Source organism: Perna viridis, chromosome 3 (genome assembly GCF_037379345.1).
Source record: "Perna viridis isolate PV_CMFRI_1.1 ecotype Kerala chromosome 3, ASM3737934v1, whole genome shotgun sequence".
Lineage (NCBI taxonomy): Eukaryota > Metazoa > Mollusca > Bivalvia > Mytilida > Mytilidae > Perna > Perna viridis.
In genome coordinates, this window is record NC_142447.1 from 43,362,299 (window position 1) to 43,381,062 (window position 18,764).

The following is an 18,764-nucleotide window of genomic DNA, read 5'->3' on the forward strand; positions in this document are numbered from 1 at the left end:
GTAATGTTAGGCAAAGAAAAAAGGTAATTAAACTAAAGTCATTTTGCTCAGGGAGTTCGATCTATTACATGAACAAAAACTCAACAGCGTAATCTTAACTTCATTAAAATATGCATTCTCGTTCCTGCACGTGAAATGACAATTAAAAAGCAATCATTGAAAAATCATGTTTCATTGAAAAGGACACTTTTCCTTTGTAGAAAGTTCTGCAAAATTTAGGAGTTGTGATACAGATTTAAATCCTCATGCGATTATTGATAAAGTAAAATTAACATATGCAACCAAAAACATTACAACACGATGGACTTTCAAACCTTTGAATGACAGTGCAAGGGTTGTCAATACACATGATAACTTGTAAATGTAAAACCTTAAATGTTGTTGTTCAGTAATATTTCAATCACAGCATATTTTGGATAAATTCGTTTTTTTCTTGTACTTCTTGCACATTATTCCACTTTAGTGATACAGCAAGGTTTTTTGTACTTTATTTACAATGACTGTTCCGTTTTGGGGATATTTGCAGGATAATACAAACTTTGGTCTTATAATTGAAATAATTGATACAAGGCGAGAGTGATCGTTGGTAATTTTAAATGAAAACTAAACGTTATATTTCTGTACATAAAAATGCCATTTGAAGGACAAAACGGTTTCGTTTTATGGCAATTGCTAAAGATGAACAAACTTTTGAATTACTTATGTGTCCTTGAAGTTTTACATATATTTTCGTCATGGCCCAAAGAAACCGATTTGGAAAAAAATAACAATTATACTCTGTTTGAAAGGTATAATTTTATTGTATCTATTAAAATGTAACTTATTTTACTTCTAATTAAAAATGAGACATGTGGTATTGTAAATTTTATTCAAGTTCAATAATATTAGCAACGTTACAAACAACATATTTCTTATCCGTGCAAATTTTCTTTAAATTTATACCAAACCATTGCAAATATACATGTACATGTATCATTGAGTTATGAATATGCTTACAAGTAAAAAAGATTTTTTTAACAAACATATGTTTAGATGTCATCTTATAGCATACATTTTAATTTCTAAAACATTTAGAAATACCATGACTAAGAAGAAAATATCTAACCAAGGTATTCACACGCTCAGTACATATCAGTTGAAGTCTCTCTGTGGGATTTTCATATTTATACGGTAACCTATTAGTAATAAAGTAAGTTTTGTTTGTGTTCTGTCGCTTTGATATTGCTTTTAAGCCGAAAGGTGCTGAAAACTCAAACAAAACAAACACTGATGCCATAATGCTTTTATCCTTATATTTAGAAATCTTCTTGGAGGATAGTATCAAGTGCCAAATGGACAGAATATCATTATAAATAACATGGATTCTGCATTTACGCTGCCTTCGATTTCATTTAGACCTTCAGCAACTCTGGAATTTTTCAGGAAAGACATTAACAACTGAGGCATTTTAACATTTTTCATTTTCCAAAAAAATCAATACCTAGTACAAAGAGATGGCAGAATGGATAATGCCATTTTCTGTTGTGTTTAGTCTAAAATCATAGAGTCAATGATAAACTAAAGCATTAATGAATTAATGGATTCGCAATCAACAGAAGTATCTGAAAGCCGACAGTGCCATTAGCAAGATAACTTAATGTGCTTGATGAACGAGGGCCAACATACAGAGTCCAATATTCCTAATGACTAGAGAGAAAGTAAATAATAAATTTTGATATGTGCATTTACGATTTCTCCGGTGTGCATTAGGTAATATTGCATTTTGACAATTACTTTGAACCTCATCTCAATTATCATTCCTATTAAGATGATCAAAAATAGATCGATTTTTTATTTTCTCCCTCTTTAAATGATGTTGATGTCACTTTTAGCCATAATAGCAAAATCGTGTTAAATGCTAAGTGCATGTTATTTGTATATGCTTAGTGGGAAACCGTGTAAAATACTTAGATGTAAAAAGCGTGTTCTGTTGGATGTGTTCCCTCTAGGAAATGTTGCTTAATGGATGTGGCCTTTCAGGATATTAGCAAATTGTTTATGCTTTAATGTTAAAAGATTCTGCATCAAATAAATTTTTCACTTCCATCCAAACCGTGCTAGAAAAATGTTGGATATTCATGGGTGTAAGGCACCATTTTTCAATGACCAATTTTACTACACTGATTTTTAATCACAAAATATAACGAAATATATAATTCAACTAATGTGTATAAAATATCCATAAATTTCTATATCAGTAATTGTGATGGATTAATAAAATCGGCCAATTAAAAATTCAGGATTATTTGAAAATGTGTGAAATATCAAATGGAATAAATCATAGAATAGCATTGGAATTTATATAAAATTCATGACACATTATCATAAAGATTGAGAATGTTGGAGACGATTAAATCCTTAACCTGTTGAAGATCTTATCAAGAATGGATCACTAGAAAATGAGCCACAGGTAATTTTATATCGATCATCGTATCCACTCTGAAACATCTGATAAATTCAGAAATCCAGAAAATCTTCCAAGACGCTTCCGAATTGTGATTAAGACAGTTAAGGATCCTTAGACCATAAAATGTCTTTCCTCAGTGGGATTGAAATTCTTGATAACCAATGCTTAACCTGCATTAGACTCTTAACCTTATTCAATAATTAGAGGAATTATAGAAATGGATTACAAACACTGTTGTAATCAAATTAAAAATTAGAAGATTACATAGAATAATTTTGGGGGTCCAAAAACAGTTAGTCGTTTATTTATTAATTTATCTAATAATATATCTCATTTTTCCCGTTTTTTTTATATCAAATATTACAATATCTACACAGTTGTATAATATTTTCTATAAAAAAAATACATCTTTTTCTTATTCAGAAAAAAATTGCAATATAAAAACTGGGCATATCTTGCATAATACATTCTTTAACGTGTCTTGTACACAGTTATAAATAGTTTACAACCAAATAATAAGAACAATCATTCAATTATATCTTTATTTGTTTCGTGGAAATTCTAACAATCTTTGTTCAAAGCTTCATACTGCAAATATGAAAAAAATAATTCTACATTTATATAAAGATAAGTTAAGAAATCAAGACATGGTTTTTAATTTTAAATTTGCTTCCTTTAACAATATCAAAGTAAAAAAATGTACTTTAGACACACAAAATACTTATTGTTTGAATGATGATAAAAGATAAATTGATGGGCCAACGGACTTAATATTTTAAAATAAAAGGAACCTGCAATACTTGTAAATATTTAAGGTGATTCTTCATTAAAACGATTACGAACAACAATTACAGGGTAAAATTGAACTGTATTTTAAAAAGCATGAATTTATACTACTTGTGAATAATTGAAAAATGTCAAACTAATATGTAAAGAACTATAAAAAAAAAAAAAAGATTAAGTTCGAAACAAGAGGTTTTTATCTTACTTCTTTATCTTGTTTCACCAAAATCGTCGTTCTATACTTTTCCTTAGACTATGAGAAAACATTCAGTGACTGGTAGTATTTCTGGAGGGTTAGGTAAATAAACGGAAACAAATGCAAACTACCGCAGACATAAGAAGTGCTTAAAATGATAGTACAAAGTATGTGTAAACAAATACTGTGTAGATAAAAACTTTTCGGACGTTTTTCGGACGAATCATTACTATTTATAACCGCTGGTCATACGTTTCCATGTAGCGGTTTAACGGTAACTACAAAGTATTTATTTATTTATTATTTTATAATGAATAAGTTTAATTACATTTGCGTGGATAAAATGTGCAAATTTCCCGATACTGTTATAATTTTTCTTATTTTTTTACACGTTTTTATTTCCCAGAAACTTATTTTATTTTATTCTTTTACAAGATTTTAAAGTAAGTTACTGTGATAATCTGACGTATACAAAAATGGTATATACCAATATATGCTATGATGAAAGCTGATTTGGGTTAAATGGGGTAAATGTAATAATTGTAAAAAAATTTACAAATTAAATACCAATCATATAAATATTGAAAATTTCGTAATGCAGCCTACGCGTATAAAGGAATATCGTCAACACCATTATAAACAAATACATATGAATTTCAAAATTAAAAAATAAAGTATACAAGAAGTATCGAAAACCAAAAATATCGAAATAGGAAGTAAAGTCCGGCATTGATGGTTCCAACCGAGTACATCAAAGTTACTTTATTGTAGCCCCATGATTAATACAAGAAATGAAGCTTCATGGGTTATGTGCTTCGCCAATTTCTGTAAATAATATATGATTTATTTACTTCTAGGTAAGACCAGTCTGACTACTGGGTTGGTGAATACTCACCAATGATATTGTGTTTTATATTATATTTTCCCCGTGGAAAATACGACCAGAATGATAATCAAATCTAGAAGTTAAAACATACAAGTAGAAACTGAATGCTAGAACATAGATTTTTCAATTTTAAAAGCATTCCAAACTCCAACGAAACTCGTTTCAATTGATAAGTGGTGATCCATTAAATAAGAACAATTCATCTATAAGATTTGATATATTGTTTAAGTTGATTTTTACTTTAATATTTGTTTTCCTCGTGTAAACAGAGAAATCTGTATAATAATAATAACAGGTATCAAGCAAAGGATATGGGTTACAAAAAAAGTTCGTTACGCATTACAATTCATTTCATTTTTATTAAATCATTTATTACAAATTATTAAGACACAGTTCACAAATATAGAATCGTGGTCATATAAGGTCATTGTTGTCTAGAGGTGCTGTTTCAAAGTTAGGCAAGAGGAAAGGTATAGGATCGTCTTAAACCAAAGGAATTGTTATGATTTTAGTCAAAGTGTTGTTCATGTTAGCGATAGGGTTTTGATATAAAAATTGCAACTTAGCAACATTGAAAAGCAAGTTCAGTTCTGTGAAAGAAATTACAAAAACAATTGAAAATAGCACCTACGTTTTTGACAAATGAAGATAATTCTCTAATAAATATCTGTATTTAAAAAACCGGTTGTATATTCAGTGGTGATCATATGAGGCTTTATCAAATATGGTTATGAATATCAATAAGTATTACTCAAAACACCTCTGAAAGGACATTGGAATAAAATAAGTGTATATCATTATTAGCAAATGTTTCCTCAGTGAAGTCTTCTTTTTTCGGTTCTGTTCTTAAGACGGTATAGGTTATTACTACATCTAATATATGACAATGAATTATTATATTCTTGAATATAGGTCAAACAGTTTATATTTACACGCTTGTGTGTATCTCTATTTAAAAGCAATTGCAAAAAAAACAATATCATCAATTTGGAATAAAAATAATGCGTTATTTTCATATACACCACAGAGGAAGATCTCATCACATACCAAGTCTTCGGCGAAATGCATGAAACTAAAATAAATAGGATTTTTTCAAAACTTCTAGATATAATAAAATACAACGAATATTTAAAGGGAGATAATTAACAATACTTGTGGTCTTAATCTTTTAAGTACGTTGTAAAAAAATCTTTGAAAAACCTTATTTTGTGACGGTATTGCCAGTTTTATGTATGTGGCGACATAATAGCTTCTAATAATGTATAGAATAGGTTTCATTGGATCCAAGACCAAATGCTTTCTGGTTTTGCATCATTGTAAATTTTCGGTTTAATTTTATAAGTGTAAACCTTTGTGAAAATTTGGAATGTTTCTACAAAGTTCTGCTTAATTTCTGAATGAAATTGGTGATTAGAAAACATTAGGTAATTCCTTCCATGTGAGATGCTATAAGAAATACGACTAAAACTGTTGTTCATACTGTGGAAACAAATCTTTTTCTAAAACTATATATAACGGTAATGAAAATATCTCGACAATAATGAAGGTAATTTATGAGTATCAGATGATCGTATTTAAGTAATTATGAAAACATTATATATTATATGTACAATTAAAAACTGGACAAGTATAATGAAAATTGCTTTTTTATAAGTATTTATCATATTGTTAGTTTAGGAGAGCAGATGTCCCATATGATAGCTTAATGTTTTTTGTAGAATCAATCCTCCCTGCTTTACAATGAAAACCATCTGGGGATATATTTATGAAGTGCTATTCAGGATTTTTTCAAGTGATACTTAACTTAAACAACTCCTGTTCATCCCACACTTCATCAGGTAACGTTCAAATCTGCAGTAGATTTTGTTTTCACAACAAAAAAATTCGTACCGAAAGTCATCATCGTCATGTAAAAATTAAATCATTGAGGAGGTAAATCGAACGCACCTGCGCCACGTGATTAATTTTACGGAAGCGTATATTTTAACATAACTAATTTCCGACACAGTAATTTATTTTTAAAGACCGTTTAATTAGACTGTACAGATGATTCAATAAGGGAAAAAAAGGAGAAAAAAACTTGTTTTTGGTGTTTATATTCCAGGGAGAAGCAGACAAATTACTAAGTTCCATACACTCAGGAATATATTTGACTAAAATCGATTTTAAAGCCATTTTTATAATCGAAACAATTGGCACTATACTTAGTCACTTCTTACATGAAATATTAATATTTATCCTTAATATTTTTTCTATCAACATAGAGTAATAAAATCCTATTACATGCCTTTCAATATGCACTAATATGTTAGTATCAGAGAATCACACGCAGTGCAATAAAAAAATAGGCCTAGTAAACGTTTTTTGCATATTGAACAGCCGTAGATACTTTGATTGTTTTCATATCCATCTGTTTATAGAAACTTGTTGACTTTACCTATCCACCTATTTATAGGTTGACTTTACATTTCCATATTTGATTTTTTTACCACTGGCTACTGTTGAATGGGCAAATTTATACTCCTTCATCGCGAAAAAAAAAGCCATACATTTTCACTTGATGGATGTAAAAGTATTAGATTGGTTACTAATAATGATAGACATTTTGAAATGCATCTATATAGCACATTTTGGGAAAAAAAGAATCTCCCAAACATTTCATGAAAATTTATTATCTGTTATCCCAAAAGATGGATTGTGTTAAGCAAAGCAAAGACACGCATATATATACCTGACACATGATACATGATAAATATATAATATACATGATAAATATATTTACCATTTAGGTTTTTGCAGGTACTTTGGTTCTAAGTTAACAATGGTTTTGAACCTCAAAAACAAGTTTAGTACTGAGTTAGATGTTTTTGTTCCAAAGAACAAGATATAATTTACATTACATGCAGATTTGAGACTTGCAATAAATCAATTTTAGTGACTAAAAATGTTGAATTGATTTTTCCTATATTTTGTAGACATATGATTCTTTATCTTCCTATATGTTGTTTACCGTATGTTACATTTATTGTTCTGTCCTTACAATACAAAAATATCATTTATGTAAAACTATTCTTTACGAGAACCGTATAGCATCGTTATGATTTAATTTTTTGTTTACAAAGCCATTAAAGTAACGAATTCTCCCAATTAATGGTTGAATAAACTAACGTTAGTGTCGAGTATCGCTCTATTATTGATATTGTAAGCTTTCGGTGTAACGAAATTTGTACAAACATCAGACGTGTTCAAATGAAGATTAAAACATTTTTTCTGCTTTTTCATATTAAACAGAATTAAGAACCCCGGTAATATTCATCCACTGAAAAGATTTACTTTAAGACAAAATAGAAATAAGAGATCTTTTTAGTTTATTTGTCCTCTAAGATAAAAGATAAGAGAGGAGATATGTCATAAAATAAACATTATACTATCGACCAGAAAAAGTTCTGCTGAAACATATTGGATAATGGTTATGATATACTGATACCGTGGACAAAAGAGAAGACATTTCAGAAAGCAATCACTGTGGTGTTGAGTTTCAATACGTGTAACATCTCCCGAGAATCGAGTCTTTTAACTCAACCTCAGCACAAACATAAAAAACAGCAATTAAACTACAGCGGAACCATTACAATGTTGTAGTATTGTCACATGGATGAACCATGACCACGTTCAATTTCCCGTTCTCGACTGACAATGATATATCGACATAATTTATAGGACCTTTGCATGCAGAATGGGAAAAGGCCATTCCAAAGAGGAAATGTTCCAAACGCAGTTAGTTTTGTTCCCTCGTATTTTGGTTCATGAGGAAAAGTTATGATGCTAATAAAAGAGTTTTATCTTGGTAACTATCGCAACGATTTGTCGCGCTGAGTTCTTTAATTTTATTTATTGTGGTCCTGAGCATGAAGGAAACATAAGTTAGGATAAATAGGTATCATTAGAATGACTTATGTGATTTACCTTCGTTGAAATTAGTCAAAATGTATCTTTCAGTTCTTTCATTGTCTACATTCATGAACATAATACTATATACGCTATTAGCATGTAACTTCAAGAAAAATCGAAAAGCTTAAATACCAGTCCACATAAAATTCAGACACTGCCAATAGTAAAGTGATTCGTGGTGAAGGAAGCCACCAAACAGTGTACATATGATATACTTTCAGATCTGCACTTTGTAGTAAATCATACATTCATATCCCACTTAAATCAACCAAATGAAACCAAATCAAGAACAACTCTTGCAGAGTACCAATTTCGTGTACAATCTACATGTTTTTCATATTAAAAAAGCATTCAAATTGAAAAATAAGACTTGTTATATGATCAGTAACTGTTTCTGAACAAGAAATAAAACTGAATTCGATAGGTTTTTGACATGCATGAATCACCTTCTGCCTATTTAAGAAAGACTGCTACTTAAATCTCAGGCAAGAAAATGGACCACTACTTTATTTGCTTTCCTGTAAAACTTTGTAGGGTAATATACATGTTTATTGAGCATAAATTTTATATTTGTCAAACATTTCTAAATCGTGGAGAAAAGGCAATTTTGTCGACTTACTTGTATAAAGAATTATAAAATACACTTTCTAACCTTCTTTATGTTTGGTTTGACATATAAAAACATTCATAATAAAAAATATCAAATACTTAGTGTATAATTATTTCATTTTCAGTAAACTGCAAATCTCAAAAGGTTGATATCTTTGAAACAAAGAAAAAATGATTCAACATTTATGGCTTGATATTTTCTCTCGTGGAAACTACATCATAATTCTACTTATGTAAAAATAATCCATGTAGTTTTACTCCATGTACTAATTCTATAATAAAAAGAATTATAAATTATCATAAATCAAAACTTTACATGAGTATGAGTAAATGAAAACATTTGAAATTTCATTTTTGCGTGTTCTATATCAAGATGACTGATACCTAGCGAACTCATGTTCAAATAACAATTATAAAGCTTGTGTATAATTTATAACAGTTTATGACTATTTTTCCATGTATTTTTTTTTCTGGTGTGTTGAAGTCATGCATGCATGTCACAGCAAGCTTTGGCTGCGTGTAGGTAGATGGTGATTAGAATTAGCGCATTTTACTTTAGAACATCCGTTTTATTATAATTTAACCAACCTTATGTCATTTATTATTCATTGCAATAGTAGTTTATAAAATGATTACCACAAGAGCAGAACACTAATCCCTTATCAAAATTAGAAAAGTTTATTCTAGTTTTATTGAAACAGTTGTGGCTATAAAACAACTCCCTATACATACACTTCCATTTGATGAACAACCAATTATGATATGATTTGATACTCAGTCATGGTCTTGAAATAAATTCATACAAACCATATTTGGAGGATCTTGTTCTTGTCAAATGTATCATGATTTAGATCTAATTACGTAATTGAAGGTTTCATTCGTCTTTGAAAATCAATTGTTCCACGATATCAAATGCATGTTAAAATCATTATGATAGTGAGTGTTTTATCTGTCACGTTCTCCAGGGGTCGGGATAACAATCGCCACTTCTGCACTTCTTAGTTTGAAGGTTAACTTCGACCATCTGTCAGGACATTTTAAATCACTGGATGAAACACGAGGCTGAGTATGAACCACGTGAACAGTCTCGAATTAAAGAACCTAATACGGTCGGTCTTAACAGGTATCTGGAATATATTTTGTTCTAGAATTAAAAATATAATTGAAAAACAGACGACCACCGTATTACCTTGCCAAAGACACGTGTTTAAGTATGAGTTAAGATGCCGTTGACTATAATTACACCGTTACCTATTGTGATCCATTTCATGGTTGAATGACCCGCCACCATGACAAACCCAGTTGCACAATCAGGTGCTTTCACAAAGAGAAGAAATTCTGATTTAAAGATATTCTTCTCTGTTAAATACCAAGAAATCTCTAATTACAGGAAACTCTGATGGAGATCTGTGTTTTGTCATAGATGCAAGAGGGGAGTACCAATTATTCCTTTAATACCTGTGTTTAGTCGTGCCAGTCATTGTTCAATACAAAAAAAACGACTGAGTGCTTAGCTTATTGTAATGCTATATTCAGGTTTGTACATGATGGTTTTATGTAAAATAATTTGTAAAGAGGTTGATTTTTAATTTAAGCACGAGTAAAGGGGGGGATTAATGACATACTGAAGCGTTTATTGATTTATACATAACTTTATTTTAAAATATATATTTTTATTTGTTTCCACACTCGACCTACAAACACTACAAGAGTATGTATTAAATATAAATCAGAACATTTGAAGGAGGGTACTCGTATTCTGCAAAACTATTATAAGTAACAAAATTTTAATCAAAAGGGGGTATCCCTGGGACCTCGTAGATCCACCCTTATTCAATCCCGAAGTTGCGGATAAAATTTAGTTTTGAAGTAATAAAACATGACAAATAATTCATTCGTTTAAGAAACATATTATTTTAACTTCTTTGCAACTGATTTATGACTAAATAAGACATGAACCGTTTGTGTAATTTACTTTTATTGACATTTTTATATTTTTATTATGAGATGGCATCGTGGTTAGTTCCTTGGTTCAATTTAATCAAGCATGTACAATATCCAATAATTAAAGATGTGATGAAATTTCATTTCGCGTGTTCGTTCAAATTTCACACCATTTCGTGTCTTGAAATACTGTCCCATGATAAAATATCATCCAGTACTTATTGCTGGAAAATAGTTTAATTAACTTTATGATTTTTAATTATACAGTCGTGGCATGCGATGCGAGTCCTTTGTTTATATCGTTGACGTCTAAAATAAGTATTTTTTTCCCTCCTTGGAGATAGTCGTCTGCTGTGGGAACGAGATTGTCGCGATAACAAGACAGCATGTCCCCGAGACTATAACAGGATGCTCAACCATCTGTTGGTATATTATTCCAGACTTTTCTCATGTTTGGCATTTTATTTTATTACCACCATCGTTACAAAATTAGCAAAAGTATAAAAGGACAAAAAATAATTCTGGTAATTTTACTTTGCAACTTGATGCCACGCCATTTGTTAATCAGAAGTAAATCTCGGTAGTTGGGCGAAAATGTGCCCTATCAAATACTTCTTTTGAATTTTAAGTTCATTGCTTTGTTGGAAGCATAAATAATTCGGGCACTTTTACTAAACAGTACATAGATAATTGATAAGAACTGCTGAAACTATTAGAATAAGAGGATAACACTTTGTGGTAGTAAAGTTAGCATGTATGGAAATGTTTCGCGGAAAAAAACATTCTGTATGTTTTATTCATATGTTTTCTAATATTTGTAAATTGAGTTTATATTTCATATTTTAATGCCTTTGAAAATTTTATTTAAAATGTAAGGATAAATTAGAACATTTTTACCAGTATCCTTTTTGACACACAAATTAAAAAGATGTTTTTATTTTTCGTTGAAATATCAGAAATATGTAATTCTTCAGTTGATCTTAATATGAGTTTCGGGACACCATTTTTCTTGAGAAAACCTATAACGCTATATCGATCCCTGGTCATATTTTTCCTGATTTACTCTTGTCTTACCCTGATATGCCATGAAGCAATTCTAATTCAGAATTTATTACAGATTTAATTGGTTGTCTTCATTACTCTTCATTAGGGCCGGATACCCATATTTCTCAGAAACCGTGTCTTCTTACAAATTTTTCATTCCCATACGTGACTAGGACTAATAATATTCAGACTTTTACTATCTTTCTGTATTATCTTGGCAAATTCTGGTGTTTTTCCACGGGAAAGCCAAACAAATTGTCTTGAACTCACAACATTCAAAGACCTCCGATTAGAAAATTAATTTCCGTAATTCTTTATCTGAAAGGGACCTATTTGGAAAAGTCAACAAATTTCTAATTTTTGATGACATTTGTATCTCATACCATAGAATCGTCTAATTAAGTAAAGAAGGGGGTAAAAATTGCAATTAATGATGTTATACATTGGAACAAATAAAAGAAAGAGAATTTATTTACCAGCTGGAATGAACTGTCTGTCACAGTCAGGGTCAACAGACTTCTCTGAACAGACTTTACTTGGTCTGCTGACATTTGAAATTGCACAACTTTTGTGTCTAAATCATGTTCAATAATAATTCCAGTCTACTAGAAATATAAAACGTAAAAGGAAACGTGTTTCCTCAAATATTAGTTGTAAAATGATGTCAGGCTCTTCCTTTTATTGCATTTCCATTACTGGCCTCAAAATCATGTGACTCTATGCTAGACATGAAGGGTCCCGTCTACTTAACTCTGCGTGAAATGAATTTCAGTTTGAAAAAGAAATATATGTACTTAACAAAATGTAGAACTATTTCAAAGAATTGTATTGGTTATCAATGTTAAGGTGTTGTTTGATTCTAACAAACATAATCCTGTACCAAGATACCATTTGTTATGGGTTCAGCGTTTGCTGATTTTTTTTTTTTTTTTTTTTGTGTTTGTTTGTTTGTTTGTTTGTTATGGGGCATTTTTCTTTGTTTTTTTTTTTTATTTCGTTTGATTTTGTTATCTTTGATCGTTTGTTTGGATTTTGTTTATTTTTATTTCTGTGACTGCCTACTTTAAGAGCTAGTAAAATCATTTTGATATCTGTAATCTCCAACATATGAAAAACTATAAAAGTCTTTGACACTGTCATATTTGAACTGTTTTCACTATTACAAACCTCTGTTTATCAATAATGTTGAGATCCCTAATTAAAAAAAATTAAATCCATGGAAAATTTTGATGATTTCCCATGTGAATCTGATGACATATTTGAATGTAGCAGTTTATGTCAAATTACAATCGATAAAATGGCAAAACATTATTTTACAAGATTAACGTGGTATATGACAGCAAACGATCCACCAGAACTTTGTTGTAATGTGTTTCTGTACGAAATCATGTATAAGCGTTAAGGACTAGACCAAATTAAAAATTTGAAAAAGCATGGAACTCGATGATTTTGAACATTTTAAGACCCCTTAGCAAAACCATTTGGTTCCATTCACATCACATGGCAAAACAATTTATGTGCCCAATTACCTCGATACTGGCTTTAAGAACGTTGATTTTCAGTGCTATTAACAATCAACATAAGACTTTGAAATTCAGTTCAATTTGGTGTCTACAATGTCATGATAACTTATGGGTAGCCCAACACACATGTTAATGTTGATCTAATCGAAATATTTGGGGTATCTATTTCATTGCCATTTTCAGTACTGATATTATGTACACCTTCTTATTTAGTTGTACGGTCTGTGTTAAGTTCACTTGTACGGTCTGTTTTAGATTCAGTTGTACGGTCAGTGTTAGATTCAGTTGTACGGTCTGTGTTTGGTTCAGTTCTACGGTCTGGGTTTGGTTCAGTTGTACGGTCTGAATTAGGTTCACTTGTACGGTCTGTTTTAGATTCAGTTGTACGGTCTGTGTTAGATTCAGTCGTGCGGTCTGTTTTAGATTCAGTTGTACATTCAGTCGTGCGGTCTGTTTTAGATTCAGTTGTACAGTCTGTGTTAGGTTCAGTTGTACGGTCTGCGTAAGGTTCAATTGTACGGTATGTTTTAAATTCAGTTGTGCGGTCTGTGTTAGGTTCAGTTGTGCGGTCTGTTTTAGATTCAGTTATACAGTCTGTGTTAGGTTCAATTGTACGGTCTGTGTTAGGTTCCGTTGTACGGTATGTTTTAGATTCAATTGTACGGTCTGTGTTAGGTTCAGTTGTGCGGTCTCTTGTAGATTCAGTTGTGCAGTCTGTGTTAGGTTCAGTTGCGCGGTCTCTGGTAGGTTCAGTTGCACGGTCTGTGTTAGGTGTTAGGTTCAAATATATATATATTCCCAACGAACTCGTACCGCTGTGACATCTATGGCAACACCATAAATGGTTTTCAATGGTCCCATGCCTTAATTAGTTTTGTTTTTGTTATTTACAGGCATTGTATCTTTATATATCTATGGCAGTGTGACTTGTTTTCTAGCTACCAATGGTCACAATATCTATCTTCTTAGAAGTAGCGAATATTGCCAAAGTTGGCAGTTTGCCCCAAAACAATATTTTACGTAGGTATGTCGAAATAGTTTCCCCCATATACTCAAGCAACATAAAAGTAAACTGAAAGTGAAAACTAGACAATACACACAGAGGCCGGAAATTCCTGACTTGGGACAGGCGTAAAAATACGGCGGGGTTAGAGTATATGAATCAAAATGGTAAACTCAAAATGTATTAACTATAATTAATAATTTCTTGTGCGCTTACATTTTGTAGTTTCTTTCTTATTACTAGTCCTAAGCTTGGTAAATATGTTTAGCGAAAATGTTTAGGTGTAATACTAGCTGCCTGGTTCTTACATTACATTGTGTCCTATTCCATTTGTTCTGAAGGGTAAATATAATTGTTGTGAACTAAACATTGACATGAAAATAAATAGTCAGCAAAAGGACATCTCTTTATCTCCATATGTACTAGCTGCATTCTTCAATGATACAACATTTGTTCTGGCAAGAAAAGATGGTCACTAAATGCGTACGTAAAGAAAGATGAAATGTATTTATGATGTTTGGTATCAGATGGTCAAGATAGTTGATAAGACATTATAATCACATCTTGTCTCAACTATCATTGTTTATACGGATTACTACAAAATCTTGGCATCCTCAGCAAAAATAAACGTGTCATTTCCTCTAACCATTTGCTTTCATGTCGATTTCTGTATGTAGTGATCTTCCATGAAAAAGGTTAAGGGGTGTCGCGTCTATGGTTCCGTAACGCATGGTATACAATATATACCTCTCTTCATAAATAGAGATACATGTATAAAAATAATGTAACTTGACAGTATTGAAGATGATGTTGCTCGGTATTTTTGTTTTTGTTTTATTTTATTTGTTTGTTTGTTTTTGTTTTGTTTTGTTTTTTTATTTCTTTTCCTAGTTTATTATTTTACTTTATACTTTATTTTATATGCCATATTCTTTGTCTTAGCCAGCTCTCAAATCCTCTACACTTCAGTTAAGGGAAGTATGGAGAATGATGGTTTTCACCTAGACTGTATTTTTAGTTTCCAAGGTAGTTCAATTGTCCTTATTTATTGTTAAAAAATTTTCTTTGACAATTCAACCACCATGCGTTAAAAAAAGTCGTGGAACGGTACGGTGCAGATTTATTAAATGAATCAAGGACATACAAGAATTATTCATTGACTTCGATCCCTTTAAAGATAACTTTGAAAGTCGTGGATGGATTGAAACTTATAGAAGTAATTTTATCTGAGATTTTTATTTTCATTAATTCACTTAACTCTCTGTATCAGATAGCAAATAATTCAATCTACATTCCTTTTCACTTGTTTTCATATTTGTAAAATGACTAACAAAGTTGTTTAGCCTAATTGGTGTAATTAATTTCTAATATTTCTGACACATGTAGTTGACTTTCTAATGATTCAATCAAAACGAAAAATCTGAAATATTTAAAAAGTAAAAAAAAGGTCTAAAATTTTAGAACAGCCATAAAACGTTAATAATTAATACTTCACCAATAAAGTCTACTAGAAAATTACTTGAATTATGGAACATTTTGATTTTGTAAACTCGTTTTCATCGGGTCTCCGGAGACTTTTAGCAACTAAGAATGTAATGGAGCGCATCGATTCCGCCGTTTAAATTAAATATGATTCATAATTGCTGGAAGTTATTTCTTTATCACATTGTAGAATCATAACATCAAAGCAAGAACCGAGTCGAAGCATGGTCGTATATCCGAAGGGACGAGTAAAGAATAAAAAAACTCGATTGTCTTTTTGAGCTTGGTTTAGATGCTCGGATCGATTAATCTAATCTTGACACGACTCCCGCAGTGTAACTCGTGGCGATAACAAATTGAGTCTTTCTGGCATTTGCTTATGTAAATAAATAACTGTTCTTGAAAATAATCTTGAGCATTATGCCAGAGTTTTGTTCGTCATGACGTATAAATCTCTTGTGTAGATGTTGGGATTATTTTTAGTTTCTGATGGTCCTTTCATATCTCCGCTATTGTTCTGTTGTACATGTGCTGACTTGCTGCTTCAAACGTGTGGAGTGTGCTATGTTTGCTCCAATAATTTATAGACACTGATAAAATAATCTCATAGAGGAATCGATTGATACCCACAAGGTATTTAGTACCGCGAACGAGGATGGACGATGCGCGTGAATGCACTGGGTCCCTGGACTAGTTGCAATACAATATAAATGAAATCAATATTGATGATTATTATAACCCTTAGAAAGTTTTGATTCATAAGATGTTTCATGTGCGTATATCAAAAGCTTCGATGAATAAAATTCTAACAAAAAATTAAAGGTGAATAGGTCATCAGTATTTTTTGGTGTGCAAGTCTGGGCTTTAATAAGTTCCTCGTGGTAGACCGCTGGAGACAGTAACTTTCTTCCACCATTTTCTTCCGAGTTACTGTTACGTTTCACGGTATTCTTATGATATTTATCTTAGGCCAGACAATGTGGTTTTAAGCTAAGCATTTTCAGAGATAACTTCGTGCATATTTTATAACGATCTTGGTATATAATACGTCTGGGAGAAACGTGTATCTATAGGAAATGAAAGGCTGCCTCCACTCTTTGAACTGTTCCCGACTATTAGTGTATTTAGACTTTTACAAATGAATAATATATGTACAACATTATCACCGCAAATAACACCTGTCCCTTGTGGGCAAGAATCACACTCCAAATCCCAATCTTACGTAACAAGTCCCCTTAATTTGATAATGGATAATTAATGGTTGTTTGCAGGTGTTAAAAATTCTATAAAAATTATGATACACATTTTTTACACGATGAAGTCGGAGGAAGAAAGGGTAGGCTGTCATATTGAACAATGTCGACCATTTACGGTGGAATTGGGTTAACAAGGGCTCTCATGGAAAGGCAGACTAGGTTATCTAATATGTCTAACGGTATTTAGAAAAGGTGCATGTTATAGAAACCAATTCTGTAAAGTATTAGTCTAAATACTTTAGAAATTAATTGTTCGTTTTTATGCAGAAAAGACAAATTTTATAAACAGCAAACGTGATTCATTATATCTTTTTACATCTACTAAGTTTTTGGTACAGTAAAACTTAATACCAACAAATTACAAGACAAATACGATAAAGGTCAACCAAACTTTGCAAAGATACAAGTTACACAATATTTATATAAACAATATTGTAATGACTAGGGCGGTCTTACCCTGGGGTGTCTGTTAACACTAGCGATACCTATCTTTAACATGTTTGTTAAAATCTTCAAATATTTTGTCAAATTGATTGATCTTATTTGTATTAAACTGCTAACATCAAAAGGACAACAAATACCGTTAGACAATAACATAGATGTCTCCATCATGTTTACTCAATCATGGGAGGCTAACTTTTCATCATTTCACCTTCGAAATTTCATATATTTTTTATGAGACGATATGTGCACTTAAAAAATCCTTCACTCCATGAATTTTGTTGGGCTCCTAAAACTGCAAATTTCAATTTTGTATATCTTTCATTTCTTGCAAATTGCACTTTTGACCATAGTTCGTATTATAAATAGTGACTTGTACCGTGAACATCTGGGTGCAGAAACTAGCATATTTCCTTGTTATCCTATTGCTGTTTCAACATTTTTAACACTTTTAGAAGCCATTAGTCCAAATGTAAAGAGTGTTATAGAACTATTTACAAATAAAGGAAAAAATGATTTTTTTTTCACATTGTATACGTTTTATTACGTCAATAATCGACCAAAAATAAATATTAGTACTCGAGGCTTTAAGTTTAGAGCATCTATATCTAAACAATACAAATATTTTCATATCTAATGTTTTCTCTTTTATGTAGACCAAAAATCCAACGGAGTGAAAGGTCTTATAAGTGGGGATTACGACACCCCACAAACCTTTGATATACGAACCATGAGGAGAGTCGCTTACCATTGTTTTATATCAGAACGTACTAACATGCATTCAAGGCAATTTAAGACAGAATAAGTAGTGTGGATTATAACACTTTTAACTTGAGAATTCTCTTCGGAAATGATATAAAATAAATTGTTATGATTTTACTTATCAAAGGTGAAAATCGTGCGTAAAATAGGGTCGAAATCAGAGGGAAACAAACAGAACGTCGCTCTCCTTTCTTTAAGTCAACATCGTTCGTGTTTAGAGATAAAAGGGAAAGTAGACTTTATCTGTCTCATATCGCGCAAATTTGTCTCTAAAGATAATATAATTTGTTTTTAATAGGCAGGGTTCTCAAAAGCACCTTTCCGATAAATTCCGGAGTGTAGTCGACGTACCCGTTTACGCCGGAATGTAAACTACCTGAGTTTCGCAGTCGATGAAGAAAGACCGATCAGTAAGGGATTCGGTCGTTTTATGTCGCC

General features: G+C 31.3%; 1 protein-coding gene across 1 annotated transcript in view; it reads left to right on the top strand.

Moving 5' to 3' along the window:
* The first annotated feature begins 1,866 nt into the window (after window positions 1–1,866).
* The window catches only part of LOC148622369 (insulin gene enhancer protein ISL-1-like), a 28,996-nt gene continuing 12,098 nt past the window's right edge, over window positions 1,867–18,764 (top strand). Inside the window, exon 1 of the mRNA XM_088572233.1 lies at window positions 1,867–2,449. The gene's annotated coding sequence lies outside the window, so the exon portion shown is untranslated. The remainder of the gene's footprint in view (window positions 2,450–18,764) is intronic.